The following is a 17,436-nucleotide window of genomic DNA, read 5'->3' on the forward strand; positions in this document are numbered from 1 at the left end:
CTAGCTCCTTCCTACAGCCTACCATGTTTACCTTTTATAAATTACTTCACTAAGCACACAAGTTTGATTTTGTCTTGTATTTTAGTGAAGAACATGTAGATGAGCTTTGCACAAGGTCCGGTAAACACGCTGCCTAAGAGATTTTAGATGCAAGCTGATATTAATCTGGTACGATATCAGCACAAATCATAGTATATAGTTGAAATATTTTGTAGTGTGGAATGTTAGAAAAGGTGTGATCAAGTGAAATTCCCAAAAACACTAACCTTATAACAAATGTATGCTTTTTAAGAGGAGTGGTAAAATGTTTATGGGAACACCTAGTGGTCACAACAATTCATTAGATTAAGCGCATTATGCAGTAAATTGAATGATGGGGACACGTGTGTTACTGGATACTTTTTAATATTCTTCTGTCTTGGAGTATTTGTATCTGTAAATAATATGCAACTATAATTATTCGATACTAGTTTATATTGGCAAATGTCATGTTTTAGACTGCAATATTGTTCAATTACGACACTTATGTTATGTATAACAAGCTTGTGTGTGCTTAGCTGTTGTGTAGCTGCTAGCGCCTTCCTGCAGCCTACCATGTTTACCTTTTGTAAATTACTTCACTAAGCACACAAGTTTGATCTTGTCTTGTATTTTAGTGAAGGACATTTAGATTAGCTTTGCACAAGAACCGGTGAACACGCTGCCTAAGAGATTTTAGATGCCCATCCATTCATCCATCCATTTTCTACCGCTTGTCCCTTTTGGGGTCGCGGGGGGTGCTGGAGCCTATCTCAGCTGCATTCGGGCGGAAGGCGGGGTACACCCTGGACAAGTCGCCACCTCATCACAGGGTCAACACAGATAGACAGACAACATTCACACTCACATTCACACACTAGGGCCAATTTAGTGTTGCCAATCAACCTATCCCAAGGTGCATGTTTTTGGAGGTGGGAGGAAGCCGGAGTACCCGGAGGGAACCCATGCAGTTTAGATTCCAGTTGATATTATCTGATACTTGTTTTTATGCGGATATTGGACTGATATCAGCTCCCCTTATATTTACTTGCAGAAAAACCTCCACTTTAAAACAAATTCAAACTGTATACAGAACTCAATTGGCCTAAAATGGGTGAACTAAAACCGGAAGTGAGGATTCTCTGTCGACCATTTAAGGGACTGCACTGTGTCTATAACTCCGCCCTTTAGGTACCTTACTACTGTTTGTGTTGACAGCAGGGTGCCAAAATATGCCCAAAAAATGTTGTTATTTGGGTACTTTTATCAATTTTTGATGGAATAGAAAAGCAACCAAAATGTCAAACTGCTTAGTGTAGGAAAACTAGAAGGTGGCAAAAAGTGGTCGAGAACCGACCAGCTGTTTTGGTACCTGTGTCACTAAAAAACTAAGTTCTTATCCAAATTGTACGCTAGTTGTGTGTTTTTATTCCTACACTAAAGTACACAAGCGGGTTCCTAAACGGAACAATTTAAGTGTAAATAGTACAAAAACGTGTATAGCTTATTTAGCACTGATGCGTTCATGAACTTCAAAGTCACGAACCAAAACCCAAAAAACTTTTGTTACAATATTAACTCTTCACAATCTTTATCATTGTAATTTTCAGCGTGAGCCCTGCACCCTTTAAAACAGCTCAGCACTCACAGTAACGCATATGTGCAAAAAAAAAAAAAGAAGTAACTCACCATTCGTGCTTTGTAAATGTAGTCATAAAAAAAGCCTCCACGTTAAACATCCAATAAAGTATCTGCGGTACTGGGAAGAACAAAAAACGCAAAGGGAGATTCGGTTAAAATCCACGGAGTAGTGTTTGGGATTGACGTGTCGCTGAAACGAAGTCCTGCCTCTGCGTTTGTGTTTCCACACACTCACGGGCTGCAAAACTTCAAGCTCCGCCCACAACCTACTCGCTCCCTCATCATCGTCATTGTCATCACGTCACTCAAGTGGAAGTCTTAAAACTATGAATAGACTTTTGTCACCTGAGAAAATAATGTATTTTAAAAGGTATAGTCACCTATGAATATGGAAAAGAATGAGTAAAAGATAAGACATTTGATGAACATTGTAGAACTGCTGTAGAAAAGTGTACATTTGCACTCACATTTAAACTGGATTCAACTATGCTGCCTGAGTTTAACAAGATATGTTAGAATTCTTATATGATTCAACTGATTGTTTTTGTGTTTTAACACCATCTAAAACGATTAAGATATTTTCTGTAAATGTCCTATGTTCACCAGTGTGCAAACTGTAGACCAGGGGCCGTACTTATCAAGCTTCTTAGAGTGCCATTTTACACTTAAGTCCTGAGAATTTGCGAAATTTAGTCCTACTCTCAAACTTAAGAATAAAAGCTTTTTATAAACGTTCTTAAGTCTAAGAATCACTCCTACTCTCCACGATATTCAAGAGACCTTCAGAGGTGTCTTAAGTGGTTAGGAGTTGCCAGCAGGGGATGGCACTGAGGCGAGAGAGACGTGCGCGAACGTTCAGGGAACGGAACAATGTTTTGTTTTTTTTTTGATGACGAGCAGCTGATCAAACGGTATCGTTTAGACAGAGCGGATATTATTTTTGTCACAGATTTAATACTTTTCGATTCCTTGTTGATTTCTGCATGTGGCTGCAGTGGGCTAGTATATATAGAGCCACCCACACCAGTTTCAAATTAGTTGCCTAATTAATGAATTGGAAAGAAAATGTTATGACAGTAGCGTATGTGTGTGGCCGTGAGGTGAGTGACGTCAGTGAGTGTGTGGGCGATAGAAGAGAGGGAGCGGTAGCGTGAGTGCCGGCGGGGACTAGTTTGTTTTGTATTATTTTGTAGTTTATTGTCAAAATATACACTCCCATTGTCCACTTAAATATTTCCAAGATATTTCTTTATTCTTAGACAACGGATTCCCTTCCGTGATTGGTAATTTCTATGGACACAGAAATGACGTCACCTAAAATTCCGTTTACGGCACATAGTAATGTCGTAATTCAGCTCTGAGTGTGACACTTAAGATTCAGTCCTACACTTCGCTGAAAGTGTGAGTAAGACGCTGATAACTAACTTTTAAGTGCAGCTTTCAGCGAAGAATGTATAAACTCTTAAGTCAACTCTTAGCAGACTTCTTAGGAGTAATTCTAAGAAGCTTGATAAGTACGGCCCCAGATCTGGCATATACAAACCCCGTTTCCATATGAGTTGGGAAATTGTGTTAGATGTAAATATAAACGGAATACAATGATTTGCAAATCCTTTTCAACCCATATTCAATTGAATGCACTACAAAGACAAGATATTTGATGTTCAAATTCATAAACTTTATTTTTTTATTTTTTGCAAATAATAATTAACTTAGAATTTCATGGCTGCAACACATGCCAAAGTAGTTGGGAAAGGGCATGTACATCACCTTTTCTTTTAACAACACTCAGTAATTGTTTGGGAACTGAGGAGACACATTTTTTAAGCTTCTCAGGTGGAATTATTTCCCATTCGTGCTTGATGTACAGCTTAAGTTGTTCAACAGTCCGGGGTCTCCGTTGTGGTATTTTAGGCTTCATAATGCGCCACACATTTTCAATGGGAGACAGGTCTGGACTACAGGCAGGCCAGTCTAGTACCCGCACTCTTTTACTATGAAGCCACGTTGATGTAACACGTGGCTTGGCATTGTCTTGCTGAAATAAGCAGGGGCGTCCATGGTAACGTTGCTTGGATGGCAACATATGTTGCTCCAAAACCTGTATGTACCTTTCAGCATTAATGGCGCCTTCACAGATGTGTAAGTTACCCATGTCTTGGGCACTAATACACCCCCATACCATCACAGATGCTGGCTTTTCAACTTTGCGCCTATAACAATCCGGATGGTTCTTTTCCTCTTTGGTCCGGAGGACACGACGTCCACAGTTTCCAAAAACAATTTGAAATGTGGACTCAGACCACAGAACACTTTTCCACTTTGTATCAGTCCATCTTAGATGAGCTCAGGCCCAGCGAAGCAGACGGCGTTTCTGGGTGTTGTTGATCAACGGTTTTCGCCTTGCATAGGAGAGTTTTAACTTGCACTTACAGATGTAGCGATCAACTGTAGTTACTGACAGTGGGTTTCTGAAGTGTTCCTGAGCCCATGTGGTGATATCCTTTACACACTGATGTCGCTTGTTGATGCAGTACAGCCTGAGGGATCGAAGGTCACGGGCATTCAATGTTACGTGCAGTGATTTCTCCAGATTCTCTGAACACTTTGATGATATTACGGACCGTAGATGGTGAAATCCCTAAATTCCTTGCAATAGCTGGTTGAGAAAGGTTTTTCTTAAACTGTTCAACAATTTGCTCATGCAGTGGTTGACAAAGTGGTGACCCTCGCCCCATCCTTGTTTGTGAATGACTGAGCATTTCATGGAATCTACTTTTATATCCAATCATGGCACCCACCTGTTCCCAATTTGCCTGTTCACCTGTGGGATGTTCCAAATAAGTGTTTGATGAGCATTCCTCAACTTTATCAGTATTTATTGCCACCTTTCCCAACTTCTTTGTCACGTGTTGCTGGCATCAAATTCTAAAGTTAATGATTATTTGCAAAAAAAAAAAAGTTTATCAGTTTGAACATCAAATATGTTGTTTTTGTAGCATATTCAACTGAATATGGGTTGAAAATGATTTGCAAATCATTGTATTCCGTTTATATTTACATCTAACACAATTTCCCAACTCATATGGAAACGGGGTTTGTACTTGCTTTCATAGGCGCCGATCCCGTGGGTGCTTCGGGACCCGAGCACCCACAGACAATGCCGAGCACCCGCGTGGGATTGATGGCAACTTTCAATCTTTAAAATAATTTTTTAAAAATCAATCTTGTTGTAGTTCATTTTGTGGCGAGTTTGGTCCGTAATAATAAGCCACATATCATATGGGATATTAAGTTCGCTGAACATCTTTTTTTTTTAACACACACACACACACACACACACACACACACACACACACACACACACACCGAGCACCCACTGGCAGACATGTAGATCGGCGCTTATACTTGCTTTGATATTATACATCCATCCATCTATCCATTTTCTACCGCTGGTTAAAGTTAAAGTTAAAGTACCACTGATAGTCACGCACACACTAGGTGTGGTGAAATTACCCTGTGCAAATGAACCATCCCCTTGTTCCACCCCCTGGGAGGTGATGGGAGCAGTGAGCAGGAGGGGTGGCCACACTCGGGAATCATTACAATTTATGTTAGAGTTTTTATATGATTCAACTGATTGTTTTTGTGTTTTTACACCATCTAAAAAGATCAAGATATTTTCTGAAAATGTCCTATGTTTACCAGTGTGCAAACTCTAGACCACATCTGGATTATACTTGCTTTGACATTATACATCCATCCATCTATCCATTTTTCTACCGCTTGTTAAAGTTAAAGTTAAAGTTAAAGTACCACTGATAGTCACACACACACTAGGTGTGGTGAAATTACTCTCTGCATTTGACCCATCCCCTTGTTACACCCCCTGGGAGGTGAGGGGAGCAGTGAGCAGCAGCGGTGGCCGCGCTCGGGAATCATTTTGGTGATTTAACCCCCAATTCCAACCCTTGATGGTCGTGGGGGGTGCTGGAGCCTATCTCAGCTGCATCCTGGTGGAAGGCGGGGTGCACCCTGGACAAGTTGCCACCTCATAGCAGTGATATTATACAGTAGTTAGGAATTCTCCATAAAATTATTATTTTAAACTGAATAAACTTTGCCTGATCTTAATGTTGTTGTGTTGCATCGACCTGTATGATTAAATTTGACAGCATTTTTGGAAAATGCGATCATGTGTGGATCATTTGAGCCCAGTTATATTTGTGTTCTATTCTTTAAACCCAGAAATAAATTCATACCAGAATTCGGATCAGATCCAAAAATAAACTTGATTTACACCGCATCAACATGTGGATATACATCAAAATTGAGATGAGATAATATAACAGATATAACAGATGAGATGATATAACAGGTATGATTACTTTATTTATATTTTTACATTATAAATTATATGATTTTTTTGGTGTGGATTCACACTTAAATTTTGATCAGATTTGAATTAAAAAACATGGTTTGATATAGAAATTATAATCGTTTATACATTTTCTTCAAATTTAAGCTTTAACTAAAAAACAATTTTTTTAACAATGCAAAACATTTTCAGTTACATCGTGATGCATTTACCCCAAAAATGTTATCACATCTGGGTTAGATTTGGTTTAATAGCACAGATATTGTAAGATATTATTTATCTTGATGCTGTATGACTAAGGCACTGTTTGATAGCATTTTTATAAATCTTTGGAAAAACATTTTGCGTGGCTTCACACTTAAATCTAGATCAGATTCGGTTTCAACTTGATCTGGGAAACTTAAACCCAGATATGAATGTTTTGTCTTTTTCAACACTAAAAAAAATTAACTACTGTGGGCATTTACACCAGATTTGGCATCGGATCCAATTTAAAGTTTATTCATAACAACATAAATTTGTGGATATACCTCACAATTGGTATCAGATCAGATCAGTTAGATCACTTTATGTTTATTTTCTTTACATTTTTACATTATAAATCATGTGATTTATTTTGGGGTGTGGATTGACATTTAAATCTGAATCAGATTTGGATGAAAAACTATGGTTTGATATTAAAAATTCTAACCCTTTATACATGTACCACATTTTGTTAAAATTTAGTATTTAAACCAGATACCGTATTTTTCGGACTGTAAGGCGCACTTAAAATCCTTTCATTTTCTCAAAAATCGACAGTACACCTTATAATCCATTGGGCCTAATGTACGGAATAATTCTGGTTGTGCTTACCAACCTTGAAGATATTGTATTTGGTACATTGTGTAATGATAAGTGTGACCAGTAGATGGCAGTCACACATAAGAGATACGTGTACACTGCAAGACGACGCTAGCAAGTAACACCAAAACGTTGATGTTGCATTGAAAGTATATAACATAACTCACGGCGCTCCTAAAATGTTTTAGTACAACGTTGGTAAGCTATGAAGCGGTAGTCAGACGTACTGTGCTTCAACATACGAGTGTTATTATGGTGTGTGTATAAGGACCGCAAAATGGCACTTATTAGCAGACGTATTATCTGCCGTTTTGTTTCGCAATATTGTGCAAAACCAACTTTTCTTACCTCCTGGTACCTGCTGATGTGTATTTGGGATCTGCATAAGTCCTGAAAATTTGCACAACAAAGATAATGGGGAGAAGACGCTGTCAAAGTGGACCCACGAAAATAGGACCGCCCACAAAACGGCACATCCTGAAGCAACTGTCAGAAAGCGACTTAAAGATGGTCTATAAAGCAATCTATGCAACATTTTGAACAAAAAAACACCATTACATGATATGTAGACCACAATATAGTGTTTTAAATGTTGAAAAGAAATTAATAACATGACCCCTTTATTGCGCCTTATAATCCGATGCGCCATTTGTATAAAAATAGACCTGAATAGACCCGCTCATCTGCATTGCGCCTTACAATCCGGTGCACCCTATGGTCCGAAAAATACGGTATATAATTTTTTTTACATTTATTAATAACACCCTAATGCATTCACACACAATCCTGGGTTACATTTGGTTTAATAACACATATATGGTATGAAATGATAAATTATGACGCTGTAACACTTTTTGATCAAATTTGATTACATATTTGGAAAAAACATTGTGTGTGGATTCTCACCAAAACCTGGATTAGATTCGATTTCAACTTAATTTGAGAAATTTTAACTCAGATATGACTGTTTTGTCTTTTGGCACACTATAAAAATGGAAACTGGTGTGTGCATTTACACCAACATCTAGATCAGATCCAATTCAAAGTTGCTTCAGAACAACATCAAAGTAAATTAGTTATACTTCTCTCGCGGTTTTCTACCTTCATTACACAAAGCGCTAATTCCACATTCACTCATTCATACAAACATTCACACACTGATGGTGGGAGCTGCCTTGCAAAGCCCTAATCATGACCCATCAACAGCAAGTGTGAAGTGTTTTGCTCACGGTCGTGATCAGGTTGGCGGAAGCTGGGGATCGAACTAGGAACCCTCAAGTTGCTGGCACGGCTGCTCTACCGACCAAAGCCACGCCATCAATTGTGGATTTACTTTCAAACTGGGATCAGATCAACTTAGTTTTATACAACAGAAAGTATTGATTTATTTACATATTTACATTTGTTCAAATTAGAAGAGATTTAACCAGGTTATGATAGAGATTTTTTTTGTGAATGCAATCATACGTTTACAGATACAGTATGCATTCACATCAAAATGCGGATCAGATCAGGATTAAACTTGGTTTTGACCCTGTACACACAGCAACTTTCAAACTGCATACAATCAAATTATGTTTTGCACAACAGTGGTATTATTTTCCCTGAATTTGTAAGTCTGGGAAAAGGAATGGGTCAAAAACAAGTGTCCACTGCATAGGTTCTCAGGAGGATTTATTGTACGATCGCACACCAAAATCTGGAACAGATCGAAACATAAAAAGATGTTCAGATATGAAAAGCGGTATTTTATAAAATAGTATCCTTTTATTCATAATGTAATACATTTTTGGATCATCAACATTTGCATCTGATCTGGTTTAAAGTTGGACATTTGAATGACATTGGAAATTTAAACAGTATATTTTTATAAAAACTAATTAATAGTTTGCTTTATCATGTTTTGGGTGTCATTAAGTCCCTTCTTCTTTGACGTCTCTTCTCTGTGGACAAGAAGAACAATGAAGTACAGCTGAGAGCGTCCGGCACAAAGAGCATTACAGCGGATTATGTGCAGAGGCGAGGACTTGAACACAAGCGTACGCAGCCATTCATGTAATCTCTTTTCACTGCCGTAAAAAGACTAAAAACATCAGGTCATGCTCGTCACACGTATTCACTGACATGCCGCCACACTAGTAGAGCTAAACAACTGTTTGTTTTTCTTTTCTTCTGTCTGACCTGGCCCCAGGAAATGTTTATAGAATAAAACAAAAGTGTAGTTAGTGTCATTGTTTTTCTTTTCAATGTGGTTTGTTTGCCAAAGGATTACACAAAAAGAAATCTACATAAATTGGGCAAAATAAAAAATAAAATAAAAAATATATTAAATAAAATAATTAAAAACATTGAAAAATAAGAACATATACATAATAAATAGCACATACAAATGTAATGTATTTCATATACATTTTTATAAAATACAGTACAGAAAAATAAAACAGCAGTGTGGGCTAGCGGGACAAGAAAAGCAGAATTAAGGGTATGGATCCTGATTGTTTTTTCCAAATTAATTAGTTAAGATAGGCTACAGGACCCCCCGCGACCCCGAACGGGACAAGCGGTAGAAAATGGATGGATGGATGGATAATTAGTTAATTAATTATTTACTCAACTGCAGAGAATGTCAGGCAGGTATTTGTACATATGCATTTTTAAACTTGTGCAGCCAATTAATTTTTCATATCAGATTAATCACACTTTTGAATTTGGATTAATCATAATTAATCAAAGGTTATTACTCGCTTGCATAATTTAAATTAAGGGTTTCAAATTGTATTTAGCTCTGGGCCCCTGGAGGTAGAGTTGGGGTGAAGCTTTCAGAATCACGTTTTAACCATGTGACTAAATGTGTTACCTAGATCCACCGGCATGTATAGTGACATTGAGCAATAGTAGGCCTGAAGTCATCATAATGGTAAAATTGAATGTAAAAATTGTATATTTTGACATTGTTGAGTTCCCCAGATGGCTTCAGCTTGCTTACAGCAAGTTGCTTTTTGTGTTGCACAATGTGTGTTTGTTGTGCTGTTTGCAACGGTATTGTAGTTTGTGTTCTTTCTAGTGGGATTCAAGATTGTCATAATATATTAAACTATTGGCCGTCCAATGTGCACAGGCTGCAATTTGACCTATTTATGAAGTTAAGTAGAGGGCCACTAAATTGGGCCTAAGAGCCGCAGATTTGAGACCCCTGATTTAAATTAACCTAAAAAAAAAGACCCCAACATTGGGACACAAATTCATTTTATTGCCAGAATGTCATACAGGAATTAAAAAAAAAATGTTTTAAATGAATGCACGTCAGTTATTTGCTCACAACTTAACATTTTATCTAAAGAACAGTCAATACATATATATATATATATATATATATATATATATATATATATATATATATATATATATATATATATATATATATATATATATATATATATATATATATATATATATATATATATATATATATATATATATATATATATATACTACCGTTCAAAAGTTTGGGGTCACATTGAAATGTCCTTATTTTTGAAGGAAAAGCACTGTACTTTTCAATGAAAATGACTTTAAACTAGTCTTAACTTTAAAGAAATACACTCTATACATTGCTAATGTGGTAAATGACTATTCTAGCTGCAAATGTCTGGTTTTTGGTGCAATATCTACATTGGTGTATAGAGGCCCATTTCCAGCAACTGTCACTCCAGTGTTCTAATGGTACAATGTGTTTGCTCATTGGCTCAGAAGGCTAATTGATGATTAGAAAACCCTTGTGCAATCATGTTCACACATCTGAAAACTGTTTAGCTCGTTACAGAAGCTACAAAACTGACCTTCCTTTGAGCAGATTGAGTTTCTGGAGCATCACATTTGTGGGGTCAATTAAACGCTCAAAATGGCCAGAAAAAGAGAACTTTCATCTGAAACTCGACAGTCTATTCTTGTTCTTAGAAATGAAGGCTATTCCACAAAATTGTTTGGGTGACCCCAAACTTTTGAACGGTTGTGTATATGTATATATAAATATATAAATATATATATATATATATATATATATATATATATATATATATATATATATATATATATATATATATATATATATATATATATATATATATATATATATATATATATATATATATATATGTGTGTGTATATATGTGTATATATGTGTGTATATATGTGTATATATATGTCATAATTAGATTATCCAAAAAAAAAAAAAAAAAAAAAAAAAATATATATATATATATATATATATATATATATAATAAATATATATATATATATATATATATATATATATATATATATATATATATATATATATATATATATATATATATATATATATATATATATATATATATATATATATATATATATATATATATATATATATATATATATATATATATATATTCCTTGCACACTAATTGACTGAAAGAGCACGCACTTTGCCGATGATGTCACGTTATCAATGGGAAAATGCATTTTTAGACAATATGATTAGCCTGAGCGGATAGGAGACACAGAGAGTAAAAAGCAGTAGAAAATGGATAAAAAAAGGACAGATTTTAAAAAAGAATACAAAAATAAAAAAATAAAAAATTTTGGTGGGGGACGCGGGCCATAGTTTGGGGATCACTGGTTTTGGGTCAAAAATACAAGCGATCATTAATACACTTCAGAATTTTTTTTTTTTTAAGATTTAGACCATTCGTCATTACCAAGACGTTACTGCTCGCCTCAACCTTACTTCCTTAGACACTTACAAGTACTTAAAGAAGAAAAGATTGAAGGCACATCATGTCTTTACATATGAAGGGGTACACAAATGAAGCATTAATCAGTGAAAAACTAAGTTGGACTTATTCGTACATCGCTTGATAACATATTTGATTGACATAACGACTGCCGGGCTCCCGTCATTTTGACGCTAATGAGAAAAAGGATAAGATTGTTTACAGTTGATTTTTAATCCATCCATCCATCCATCCATCCATTTTCTACCGCTTATTCCCTTCGGGGTCGCGGGGGGCGCTGGAGCCTATCTCAGCTACAATCGGGCGGAAGGCGGGGTACACCCTGGACAAGTCGCCACCCTTTTTCTTTAAATATTAGTTGTATCTACAATTCATGTCTGCAGTTGTTTGTATGATGTGAAGTTCATATTTTGTCTCAGTATTATCTATAAATGGTCTTGTTGATCATCATTGTTCGCAAGCTGTATCAAGATTCAGCCTACGAGGGATTTATTCATTTTCTTTATTAGTACTATTAAGGATATTTTCTTAAATGGATAACAAATAGCACCAATGGCGCTATAAGGTGATCATCCTGTCGTATGCTGGCTTGTTAAGTGTTTGCGATTCCAAAGATGCGGAGGACCTCAGGCAGCGTGCAGGTAAGAAGATTATTTACTTCAATACACAAGGCAACATATCATAGACTGGTGCTAGCTTAGCATAGCATGAAGATTAGCAAAGTGAAAACAGGTAGCGTGAAACAAACAACAAAACCAACAAACAAGCCGTCGTGTATAACGAACAGCGAACAATGAACCAGCAACTTAGACAGGGAAATCACCAGAATATAAAGGGGAGTGATTAGGGGCAGAACCAGGTGAGGACGCTAATCAAAAAATAGAAAGCAGGTGCGGCTAATCAGCCACCGAGCAACAACAAACAAACATTAAAAACATAACAGGCCACTAAACTAAGAAGAATGATACTTAACACAAACACAGACTCGAAGCTGGTGTGACAAATCATAACATATCCGTGTCGAATAAAGCACTTGGCTTTCCTGCACAACAACAACTAAGCTTTTAGTTTCTTTAATGAAAATTGACAACAAAAATATGGTGGATTGGACCAACAATCACAATATTTATTACCAGGACTTAACATGACGTTAGTTTATTTGCACAACCAAGTCTTTGTAGGTATATTTAGGCATAGCAACCACAAAAGAACACAAACTAATGCGATATATTGTCCTTTCTTTACGTTTAGTTTTGTTCTCAAACACTTCTAATATAGTCGAGAAACCCTGAAAATTTCTCAAACAAATATTTTACAAAGTGATCGCTGCAGACACGAGGATGGTCCGATTGTATTCCACAAGATGGTGAAAGTGATATTTTTAAGAGCCATTTCCTTCCACACACTTTTGTTTTTCCCCTGACTTTGTTACCTTTATGAACCACTCATTTTGTGACTCTATGAATAGTATTTCCTATCGCTATATTTGAACGATTGAAACATCCAAGAACAGAACGGCATTTTCTGCTCAAACTCTACACTCCCTCTCACTTCTTTTAATGCTACGCTCAAGCTGCTTGACCATTGTGTGAATTTAGGCACGAAGAAGAAAAACGGACGTGACGTCATATACAACCCAAGTTTGTGTGTTCGTTAACGAGCAATGTAACTCAAAAAGTTATGAGCGGATTTTCATGAAATTTTTTCAGGAAGTTTAAAAAAAAAAGTGATAAGGAACATGTGATTAGATTTTGGGCGTGAGTCGGGTCACAGTCTAGATTTAGGATTTTTTTTAGGTTTCCTTTACTATTAGGGGATAAGGCTTTTCTACTTTTTTTATATTCTTTCGCCATTTTCACAAGGTGTATGTAGAAAAGTTAAACTTCTATGTAAACGTCAGCTTTACAGATGCCATGTCTGCCTTTTTTCCATATTTTGGTTAACATTGCGAGATAAAGTTTCCAAGTTGTATTTCTCTATGAATAATGGTATACTTGGTTGAGGTCTGTGCTCTGTTGTGGGCTACTTTAGACCCTGACAGCTACTTCTAATTTTCAAAGCGAGAATTTGAGGGAGGCTTCAGCTTGAGTTGTTGCTCTTCAACGTTATCCCAAACACTCTGCTAACACAGGCCCCATTGTTGAACACATCACTCTTAATCTGCACCAATACTCCAATAATATCCCTTTGTCAAGACGCGCGAACGCACCGCGGACTACACAGCTGCCATTCATATTAAGGTCAGCGCCGTTCCAGGCAGCTTTTATTGGGGTTAAGTAAATGACAAGCTCTCTTTTTAGAGCCACGCTGGACTTGGTGATGAAGAGATCAACATTTTCATTGATGCCTTCAAAGGGGTCCAAAGATGCTGACATCCTTAAAGTCTGATAACCTTGTCCCCCTCAGAGACCCACACTGATGACTCATCACAAGCAATGCTATAGGTTGTCATTGGCCAATACATTAATATACATAAATGAGTAATCCTATAAACAAATAAATAATACAAATGAAAATTAAAATATAAAGGGGATAATTATCATATTTTTTCTAATTGAGGATTTTTGCCAATTGATCAGATTGTATTTTTTTTTTACATAAAAAATAACAGTTGCATTCACTGGAGCTTACACATAGAAACCATATAATCCTACTGCTGACTGTTTACATAGACGTCATTCTGCAAAGATTTAATTATGTAAAAAACAAAAAAACAAGTATACAGTATTAGGCAGGATGTGACTCATTGACATTTTCCTGGAATTTGTGGAATAATGTCAGACCACGCATACACACTCTTGTAATATAGTTCATTTAATTAAGTAGACTTAAAGGCAACAAAAGTAAGTCACGTTTATACTATTTTATACTACTACTATGCGCTGAATAATGTAAATGTAGGAACAGTACCCACAAGTACATCAAATATACACTGGATTTTTCTCTGTGTACTTAAATAACAAAGATGTTAGTGAATATGTCTATTTAAGCATTGATAAGTATAAGTATGTATAAAGCATTGAAAAGGCACAGTATTTTGGTCCATTTTATGTGTATTTTATAAAGGTTTACTGTATATACTGTAGGCGCACTGTCAAGCTGAACCCACATATACACGCCAATCAACTATAAGCTTGTTGTCATGGTGACAGAGGAATAATTAAGCATCATTTAGTGCCTTTGCTGTCATTACATGCTAACCTTGTTGGAGATAAAACCCACAATAAAACACAAAAAGAGGTTGTATTTATATCCAACAAAGAGTTTTGATGCAACAACTGTACCTCACCTTCTGTGCGGCTACTATAGGTGTGTGTTTTGTGTTGGTCTACTTCCTGTCTACAGTTTTTGAGATATACACTTGGATTTTTAGATTATGTATGTATTTTTTCTTTTAAACTTTGGTGGAAATGAATAACCCAAGAGAGGAAGCGTTTTTATTTTTAATAATAGGTGAAAAACCCACTTCCTGTACTGCAATGCAGAAGTAAATATTGTCTATCCACACCGTATGTGATCCAGATTGAATATTTCATTAGCATTAAAAAAAAAAAAAAAAAAAACCCCAATAATAACAATTGTAAACAATTCTAAAAATAATTATATTTCCTCATCTAGAGGGATCAATCAATCAATCAATCAATGTTTATTTATATAGCCCTAAATCACAAGTGTCTCAAAGGGCTGTACAAGCCACAACGACATCCTCGGTACAGAGCCCACATACGGGCAAGGAAAACTCACCAGCAAATACATTTTAACAGAATATTCAATAATAGTATGATTCAATAATAGTATGCATTCTTTAAGTATTTTTTTTTTTTGCACAATTACATTTCATAAACACTTAAACTACACTGTAAGATCATCAATAGCATTAATCAAAATAACAGAGGAAATTACCAATGCAATAGATGGTGAAGATTGTGCGGCCGCAGTATTCATGGACTTAACAAAAGCATTTGACACAATTAATCATGATATTTTAATACAAAAATTAGAACGATATGGCATCAGAGGTTTGGTCTTGAACTGGGTAAGAAGCTATCTAACCAACAGGAAGCAATATGTGAAAATGGGTGAAAATATGTCAACACGGTTAGATGTATCCGGTGGTGTCCGCAGGGATCAATATTGGGACCAAGATTGTTTAATCTTTATATAAACGACATTTGTAAAGTTACAAAGGACTTGAAGTTAGTTTTATTTACAGACGATACAACTGCTTTTTGTTCAGGAGAGAACACACAGAAGATAATACAAATAATAACAGAAGAAATGAACAGATTAAAAAGATGGTTTGACAAAAACAGACTATCTTTGAATCTCAGTAAAACTAAAATAATGCTATTTGGTAATAGTAAAAAAAGAGCATCATACACGAATACAAATAGATGGAGTAGACACCGAAAGGGTAAAAGAAACCAGATTTTTGGGAGTATTAATAGATGATCAAATGAACTGGAAATCTCATATACAAAACATACAACATAAAGTGGCAAAAAACATTTCAATAATGAATAAAACAAAACACGTCCTGGGCCAAAAATCACTTCATATTCTCTACTGCTCGCTAGTGTTACCATATCTGAGTTATTGTGCAGAAATATGGGGAAATAACTACAAATGTGCGCAACATTCGCTAACCGTGTTGCAAAAAAGATCAGTTAGAATAATACATAATGTTGGATATAGAGAACATACAAACCCTTTATTTATTAAGTCAAAAATATTAAAGTTTGGTGATTTGGTAAAATTGCAAACAGCTAAAATGATGTACAAAGCAATATATAACCTGCTACCAAAGAATGTACAACAATTCTTCTCAACTAAAGAGGAGAAATATAACCTTAGAGGAAAAAATAATTTAAAACATTTATATGCACGTACAACACTTAAAACTTTTAGCATATCAGTATGTGGAATCAAATTATGGAATGGATTAAGTAAAGAAGTTAAAAATTGTTCTGATATGATCCAGTAAGAGGTTGTTCAAAATAATAGTGCTTACAAAGTACAAAGAAGAAGAATTATGAGAAATACTTCTAACCTTATTAAAAATAAGATATTCTTCATCTCAGTATGTTAATAATGACTGAATTAATTAATTACATATTATAAAACTGTTGTGTATACTAATTCATAGATGTTATTTTATTATATAAAAAGGTCAGTAAATGATTCTATATCATTGTAAACGCTTTGAAGTGGGAAAGGGGTAGGATTAAATAAGCTTTGCTTCTTCCTACTCCTTTTCGGGCATGATGTAAAATGAAATGATATGAAATTGTGTGACGTATTAAGATGTAAGTGTGTTCATGTTCGAAATAAACTAAAGAAAGAAAGAAAGAAAGATGCAGCTTTACAGATGTTATGTGTGCTCTGAACTGCAAGGTACGTATCAAAAACATCAACCTGGGGTAGAGCATTGATAATAGTAAAACATTAGAGCTGTCAAAAATAACGAGTTAACTCAGGCGATTAATCACAAAAATGTTCGCATTAATCATGTATATACTGTATGCAGAGTATTCAATATTTTTTGAGCGCGCATGCTCCTTTATTCTAACCGCGATTGGTTACCTGAATGGTGGCATGGATTGTTGTACGGTCAGTGATCAGGTCAATGCATACGCCGGTGCAAATATGTGTGACTAGTGTGGCACATTTCGTTCCGAAATTAACCCTATTGGTACTTTCGATAAAACTGCAAGTTTTAAGCAAATAATGTTGTGTATTTAAGGACATTTAAATTATAAAAAAAAATGAAAACATTCTGTA

General features: G+C 35.6%; 1 protein-coding gene across 3 annotated transcripts in view; it reads right to left on the reverse strand.

Moving 5' to 3' along the window:
* The window catches only part of LOC133632311 (semaphorin-4B-like), a 159,020-nt gene that overhangs the window by 125,249 nt on the left and 16,335 nt on the right, over positions 1-17,436 (reverse strand). For 2 of the 3 annotated variants that reach the window (XM_062024686.1, XM_062024703.1), the window contains exon 1: positions 1,708-1,901. The exons of the other annotated variant lie outside the window; for it this stretch is intronic. The gene's annotated coding sequence lies outside the window, so the exon portion shown is untranslated. Of the gene's footprint in view, positions 1-1,707; positions 1,902-17,436 lie in introns of those variants that run through there. 3 annotated transcript variants of the gene reach the window in all.

Source organism: Entelurus aequoreus, linkage group LG02, assembly GCF_033978785.1.
Source record: "Entelurus aequoreus isolate RoL-2023_Sb linkage group LG02, RoL_Eaeq_v1.1, whole genome shotgun sequence".
NCBI lineage: Eukaryota > Metazoa > Chordata > Actinopteri > Syngnathiformes > Syngnathidae > Entelurus > Entelurus aequoreus.